Consider the following 8,550-nt stretch of genomic DNA (forward strand, 5'->3'; position numbering starts at 1 on the left):
TCCCTCAAGCAAAGATTAAGAAGTATGTTATTTAAAAAATGTGCCAAAATTAATTAATGTCCCTTCATTTCCTGAATGAACATCAACACTTTTCGTTCCCAGCGACACTTAGCTAACTTTACATTACCGAGCACTAGCTGAAAAAAATTATACCAGATATTTTCATTTGTGTACAAACACAATGCGATGGTCAACAAAAACAGTAAAACAAAATGCAGTATGCAAAACATACAGGTTGAAAATTAAAGATGGAGGTAGACCAACTGCCAACAAACCTGTTTTAATAAATAAAATCAAAGCATTCATGATTTTTGTAAATTCAATAAACCATTCTCTGTTGTCAAAATGGGATTACACTTGGCAAAGAGGGATTATGACTTGTTTAGAACTCGAAATTCAAAGTTTTGGATTTTAGATTTGAGTTGGGACTCAAGTTGAAAGTCTTGAGACTTACTTGTGACTTTGTCCCACCTCTGCTTAATACTGTCAATCCCTTTAAAGGTCTTTGTCCCATGATTTTTTCTGTTTTCTGGACACGCAGATTTTGTGCTCTGCTGTTGCTCCGCGTCCCTCTGTGGGCGCTTGTGGCGACCCAGGATGCTCAGAGCTGTGGGGGTTGTTGTCAGGGTGGGCCAGTCTCCCACAGGGGAGGTCAAGTCATTTCCTGCTCTGAGAGACCTCCGTCCCTCACAGCTGTCAGTGCAGTCAGAAGCCCACCTCCCACATCTGTAATCCCCCCACCCTCCTTTTTTTGTGCTTTTTTTCAAAGCTGTGATGGATTGCTGTTAAGGAACTCCCTCACGCTGCTGCAAAATAAAAGATGGCTCATCAAAGCTGAAATCAGAGCCTTCTGTTTATGATTTTTTTATGAGCTAAATTTCGATTAAAGACTATAGTGGCAATACAAGTTGGTGACAGCGACAATAATTCCTGAAATATCAGGCTGGATTGGTTGAGCAGATCTGTTTCTGTGAAAAGCAGATAACCCCTGAAATGAGAAATATCTCAGAAGATAAATGTCTGCCCACCACTCATTTAACAACATCCCAAGCTGGAATAGGAAACGAAGTAAGTAGGTGTTAACATACGTGTTCTGTGGTAAATACATTTGTGTAGGTTGATGTGCTGACATGGTGACACAGGGAATTCTCTTATAGAGGAACCAGCTGTGTACAAACATGTAATAGTAATTAGAGCCCCGTTACAGACTGCAGTCAGACGAGCCTGCTGCTGTTTTCAAAGTCATGGTCGACTTGTCTTATGTTTGAGTTTCACATTCCTCTTAATCGTCGTTCCTGTGAATCACTGTTAGAGGTTCGAACAAATATAAGACTTGTATCAGTGGTACGTTAATTAAATGTAAACATTTGAAATAGATTATTTGATAAAAGTTCCTGAGTTACTGCTGCTACACATATGTAAGAAGTTAAAATTCTTATCCATTAAATCAAGAATTTCTGAGTGGATGAGTAAACCCTGTAAAAGGGCAGCAGAGCAGAAACATGGGGCATCGTCATCCAGTGTGTTGTAATAAGTCATTGTTGCAATGAGTGCGTAAAACCAGAGAGAAATTCTTATGAAAAACAGTTATCACAGCACCTCTGTCCTGCCACCCACCTCTTCCCTCAGCCTGACATGAAACAGTTATGTTAGATGTTTCAATTTCAGAGCAGACTGCCAAACAAAGGGTACGGTATATACATCTTTTTATGAAATTTAATTTAAGAAATGAGACCCGAATAGATTTAGAAAAGTTATAATTAAAGGACAGTTCATCCCCAAATCAAAAATATTTTTTTCTCTTACCTGTAGTATCAGTCTCTCAGTCTAGATTATTTAGGTGTTGGAGATATTGTAGCAATGCCTGCCTTTTCTCCAATATAAAGGAACTAGATGGCACTTGGCTTGTGCTCCCCAAAACTCTAAAAACAAATAAATCAATAAAACATTTCAAAAACTCAACAGCAATGTCTCTTTCCAGAGAGTATGATGAGGTTACTCGAGATAAATCACAGACCTTGTTGTGAGCAGTTTCATGTAGGAACTATTTTCTGTCTACTGACCAACACACGCCAACTGTAACACTGCTCAGAAGGAAGTGTGCATCTACTTATGAATGAGAGGTTATGCTCATGAAACTGTGAGATGTAAACATTAATGGCATCCTCCTTGGCTGAGCTGTAATGTTAGCTAGCTCAGTGGTGCTAAATGAACTAGGAGTAGATGCATGCTTCCGTCTGCTCAGTGATACGGTTGGCAGGTGATCAAGCTCTGTAGGAAGAAAATAGTTCCTACATGAAACTGCTCACAACAAAGTCTGTGGATTATCTTGAGTAACTGGGTCATGATTTCTGGAAAGAGACATTGCTGTTGAGTTTTTCAAATGTATTTTCTTGGCACCTTGAGTGAAGGCAGACATCTCTACGTCCGATATCTCCAAATTTCAGCAACTCACACCAAATAATCCAGATTATTAAATATCACTACAGGTAAGAGAAAAAAATGTGTTTTTTATTTTGGGGTGAACTGTCCCTTTAACTCCTGACTCTGTACCTTTCATTCAGACTTTATTGCTGCTGTCTGCAGAGTTATGTGTGATTTGAAAAACACACCCTTCATTTAATCTTTTTAATTTAATGGATCTGTGGTTGAGCCTGACAAGATGGAGGCGTCGGGAAGGAATCAGGCTCCTCAAATGTCTGAGTGGGCTTCGCACCACGGCCTTTGACCTCATCCCGTGAGGAGACAGCTCAGTTATCAAAGACGCAACAGCCGCCGGGAGGAAGAGGAGGACGGGCCGGAGAATGATGATTGCGCTTCCTTTGATTGTTGGGGTAGCTCAGGGACTGCACTTAGGGCCAAAAGAAAATACTTTCGGTGAAATCTATTCTGATGCTAAATTGATTGATTCAGATTACACACGTAGCATTATAGGTCGCTAATGTGTCCTGTGAATAAAATGTAGAAGTACATCAATGGATTAAAGCTGGAAAACACACAGCTTTGTGTGTAGTGGTGCTATCCCTGTAAAAGACAAGAAAGCAAAATACTTTTTTTCCCCCAGGATACCAACAGAGAAAAACAAAACAGTCAGCGGGCAAGGAAGTGATTGAGGAAGTGGCAAGGATTAAAGTGATTTAAACCCTGTGACATCTGATTTCATGGTGACAGCTTCAATGAATGGCAAAGACTCGAGCATGAAAAGAGTGATTCTCTGCCCAGGATGCAGCACTGGAGGCAGCTTCCCTACCCGTGATTTCAGGCCTCAGTGTGAACGGAAGGTCTGCAGGCCCAGCAGGAGGCCTTCCGCAGCCCTGTGAAGTTGATCTCCAGTTCATTAAGAGTTGAAATGAGTGAGGATGAAGGAAGGGAGAAAGACTTCTCGCTTCATTAGAAAGAAGCTGTACGTGGGCAAGTGATTTGACTTTTTTCCATGTTATGTTGCCCCTCAGATTCAACTCTCTGAGTAAAAAAAAATTTGTTGGCACTAACACAAGGTTGCTCATCAGGACACACTGAGTGTTCTTCATTTTAGGTAAACAGATGTTACGTAAAGACACTGTCAATATTTGCTTGTCTTCCCAGCGATCACAACTTGTTCTCTGGTCAAAGTCTTTTTGAATCACCACATGACAAACAGGGTCACCTTTCAGGCGGGCAACGGAAAATGGTCAAGTTTGGCAATATTGTGTGTGTGTGTGTGTGTGTGTGTGTGCACGTCATGACTCTATTGTGCAGAGTAGCAGGGGGGAGAAACGACAAGGCCATCTGTGTTTTCACGGCCTACAGATTTCCTCAGAAAACCATGATATGATGTCTCTTAGTCTGCTTTTCCCCACAACATAGCGCAGAGTCCTGAGGCATGACAAAGTCAATCTTCCTTTTTTCCTTTTCTCACTCCCACCCTCCTCCTTTTCCTTCACTTACCTTACTTACTCCCGCTCCATCATTTCCTGTTGAGTCATCGACACAGCTAGACTGCTTCGTGTTTTACAGTTTACTGCTCCCCTCCTTGCTTTCCTCCTCCACTTCCTTGTTCATAGATTCCTGTCTTGTAAGGCAAAATAAGGCAGTGTGACATTATAGTGGCCCTCGAGCATATACGATTGCATCCAAGCCTGAGAAAAGTAAAAGCAGACGTAGGAGTCTTTTCCTGGCAACATGACTGATTTGTACAGTAAATGACTCGCAAGATCAAAGGATTATCAGCCAAAAAATTCCCCATATCACTCGCCACAACATGTCTGTATCATTATTGGAAAAAATAAAAAATTCAAGCAAAAAGTGAAATGAAATATATTGTGAGAAAAAAATGAATTAAGGTACAAAATAAAGCCTAAAATAAATCTTAACAAACCATTTCCGAGAATATTGACCACTGAGTTGTACTACTTCTTTGGAAAATATTTCTATATCGCCACTGGCTATTTGCAGCCGTATCCTATTAAAAGTGGGAGGAAGTGATGCTGTGGTGAGGTAAGGAGCTGCGTAAACGTAGGCAGAGAGTGCCTGTGTCTGAGGGAGGGTTGAGGGCAGGGCTCTGAGAAACGAAAGGGCTCTGTGGTAGACTGGTTGACTCATTCAAAAATGCAGCTGCTGACTCAGTTTGCAAACTTGTCTCCAGGAGCACGTCGCCAGTCTCTCTGGCATGCTGTGTGTATGTGTGTGTGAGTGTGTTTCTGCTCTGTACTTATGAGGACCAAACATCTTCACAGAGACATTATAAGGGGAAATCCTCAAGTATAAACGTTATTGCTGAAAAAGAGAACATTTAGACATAAGTTAACATTGGGTTTCATTCTATAATAAACTACATGTTTGTGGTTTGCTCAGAAACCGCTCAAAGAATTACCAAGGAGATTACATCAAATGGAAAATGAAGCTTTGCCCGAAGGAGTGCCTGTGCACACCGCTGCTGTAATCCCATCCTGGCAGCCGGTCAAAGTTTTTCTCTGATTCAATCATTTCGTCATTCCTTTAGTTTTCCCTACACACCCTTCTTGTCACAGTAGTCTTATAACTGTGTCAGTCCAACCATCAACACAACGTGATCCATCTGGGAGTATGGACTCTGCACACACTCCAGAATTAGTCATCCTGGATGTGTTGCAATGTCCAAGAATAATGTGCTGTTGTTGACATTGTGTTCAGAGGGTAATTAAGAAGGACACCTCCCTCCATGATGGAATGTGATTTCCTGATAAAACTGTAGTGCTGTTTTACCTGAGTGAGATGCAATGTGAGTCATAGAAGGCTGAATGTACAGTAATTAATAGTAACAGTAATTACTTATTCAGCTTTACTTACTTGTTTTAATTTTATTACAATAAAGCTGATGGTTTTACAAAAAACAAAAACAAACAAACAAAAAAAAACATGATGATGGCAAAAACGAGCCGCAGTTGCTTCTAGAAAGATAGCTGCAGGTACCCGCAGGCATCAGGCAGCAAGTTTAGACCTGCAATACAATACCAAAATGGGCCACAACAGCTGAATCTCATAAGAAGTAATGTAAAAGAGGAACACCCCTTAATTCCAACATTATTTCCATGACCTAGGAAAGTATCTGTGAACATGAGCTGCTCTCTCTCAAACCCAGAAACCCGAGAGGCCCAAACTCGTGATGTCATAAGGTATCAGGTCTGGAGCTGCTCCATAGACAATGAATGGGAGACTGATTTTATGGACCCACAGAATATTTATTTTCCTATTTATACCAAAATGAGCTTGATTCTATCGTAGTGTTCCTAGTTCTGAAACAGAAAATATACCCATATACTCAGAACGTTCCCCTGGGTGCTCCCAGTGTCATCTAGAACATCATTCCCAATTCATTGTCTATGGAACAGTTCCATACTTTAAACTCTATGACATCAAAAATTTAAGTTTTACCACTAATATGGTAATATTTTGGACTGTCTTAGACCATAGGTATAATGTGTATGACTATTGAAAATGGGCGTAGCTCCTCTTTAATTCTTCCAATATTGTCTATTGTAACAAATTCAGGGCATCGTTGACAAAACTTTACATGCTTTCACTTAACAGAAACACCTAACTAACTACCCTGCCTTCCCAGAGTGAACTTTAGAAATGATAGTCATCGGCACAAAGTCATAAGCAGTCTGCTGGAGTCTATTCCTGTTGACATTGGGCAAGAAGCAAGGCACACCATGGACAGGTTGCCAGACTGTCACAGAGCTGACACATAGAGACAGACAACCATTCACACTCACATTCACACCTTCTCACCAGTTAATCTTCATGTCTTTGTAGGAAGGAAGCCGGAGAACCCGGAGAAAACCCACCCAGACACAGAAAAGTCACGCCAGTAGGTTCAAACCCAGAGCACTCTTGCTGTAAGGTGACGGTGCTAACCACTGCATCACCTTGCCGCCTGGAGACAATAATATTTTGATTGACCAACTGACATCCACTCTACAAGCGCCATTTGTTAGCACATTCTACAGCAGTGTGCCTGACATTGCTAACAACAACTAGCTTGGAATAAAATATAAACTAGCTGTTTTACAGTACCTGCCCCTAACTAAATAAAAGTTGCTAGGTAAAGCTAAGACCAAAAGCTAGGGGTTAATTTAATATGGTAGATTGAATATGCTAATGCTAGCTTGGCTAAAGTTAGCCAAGCTAATGCTACGCTAGTTTGGTAACATCATTGTTTACCATTTTAACACTAAATTAAATATTTAACCTAAGTAGCAATATAATATTGAAAGAAGGATATTATTTTAACTAATGCAGCATTATTTATTTGTGACTAACAACCAATGTCAATGTTGGCTAGGCTAATCACCTAACTTAGCTAAACTAGATTAGTGTTGTACTGTCACCGTGTTGACTCAAGGCAGACCATAAGATATTTCAACACGAGTCCAACACATGTAACAATTAAACCATGTATCTTGAGGGGTTCATTTCACATAGTAAGTGAAGAATACTAAACCAACTGTAAAGTATCTCTCACACCAATGACAGAAAATGCCTCCTTTTCTAGGCCTATGTCCCAAATCAAATATGTAATTACTTAAACAGTAATGTGAGTTACAATAAGGATAATACTTATAGCATATTTTCATTGCAGTTGAAGACGACCTGAACAACTGCAGAGACAAGTTTGAATATATTGACAAAACCCAACAGCTCATCCTCAGAGATGAGTAAGTGACATCCTTTATCTACCAGTTCTTGCCAGCTCGCCGGACATTTTACAGAGATTCAAGTTTTGAGTCCATTAAACACCACCATGTTTAAATTCAGTGGGTTTAGTCACAGGTTAAACAGTTAATCAGAGCACCATATTTAGGGTAAGGCATGTTGTAGGCCAAACTAACACCCAATCTGGAAGTATCTATCTATTATTCAATGTTTGGCTAAGACATAACTTGTCACATTCTCTGTAAGTTTCCTGTGTTTTGTCCAAACATATCATGTGTCTGTGTGTCTGTCAGATGAGAGATCCAGAGGCTCCAGGATGAACATGAAGACATTTTACACAGTCTCAGAGTCTCTCATAGTCATGTTAACTGGACTAACTTGGAGTGATGCTAGTGTTGTTCAAGTCCTTACTGCCATGATGGCCTGTGAAGACTGAATAGATGAGGAACGAGAGGCTGAAAATCACAAAGTTGACCTTTCTTACCTGCTTTGTTTTTAGATTTTGAAATGGGAGAGGAAGTTGGCAGAACAGAGGACTGATGGGGGAACCACACACCACCATATGAAATCTGGTAAGAGCAACTCACTAAAAAACACCTGCATGATAGAAAACAAACAAGCTGTTCCCATAAAGTGTGGTACTTTGTCAAAGGTTGCTATGCCAAAGCTGCTTGGCAGTGTTTCTTGCTTTTTCCTGTTTGTTCTGCACAGTCCTTGGCAGCCTTTTACACACGGGCATCAGATATGCCCCATCATTGTTGCTGTGATATTCCATTGCATTTTAAGATTTTCTAGTCCTTAATCACACTCTGTAACACAGCAGACTGCTGTCACTCGGTGTTTAAACCTTATGTGTTCACTTCTAATCAAATGCACTAGTGACACCTTGTGTTTAAAAGATGTTACTGCTTGACTAACAAATGCCGGACTTACAAAAAGCTTCTTTTTCTATAATTGTTTATCCCGAAAGCACTTTACATTTTTTAATTGAAGTATACAATTAATGGCTAATATTTTACATTACAATAGTCCTGCAGTATAGCCCAATTAAATATATTTCTGTGGTTTCAGTCCTGCTGAGCTTTTTTGGCACATGGTAATGAATTTTCTTTGTCTAAATATTTTTAATCAAAATGCCATTTTAAACAATACATGTCTTTAGTGTGTAATTTGTGATGTACGCCCCTTATAGTGAGGCACAGTCAATTGGAGTCTAAAGAATCAGAAATGGAAGATTTTTAAGGTGCTTTTAAAAAGATCCTTACAGAGAAGAGGAACAAGAGACCTGGACCACCTCGTTGGAAACTTTCCATTAAACATTACTGACTGTTGTGATATATTTCCATTAGTGGAGGAGAGGAACTTGACCTTACA

This window comes from Epinephelus fuscoguttatus, linkage group LG7 (genome assembly GCF_011397635.1).
Source record: "Epinephelus fuscoguttatus linkage group LG7, E.fuscoguttatus.final_Chr_v1".
Classification (NCBI taxonomy): Eukaryota; Metazoa; Chordata; class Actinopteri; order Perciformes; family Serranidae; genus Epinephelus; species Epinephelus fuscoguttatus.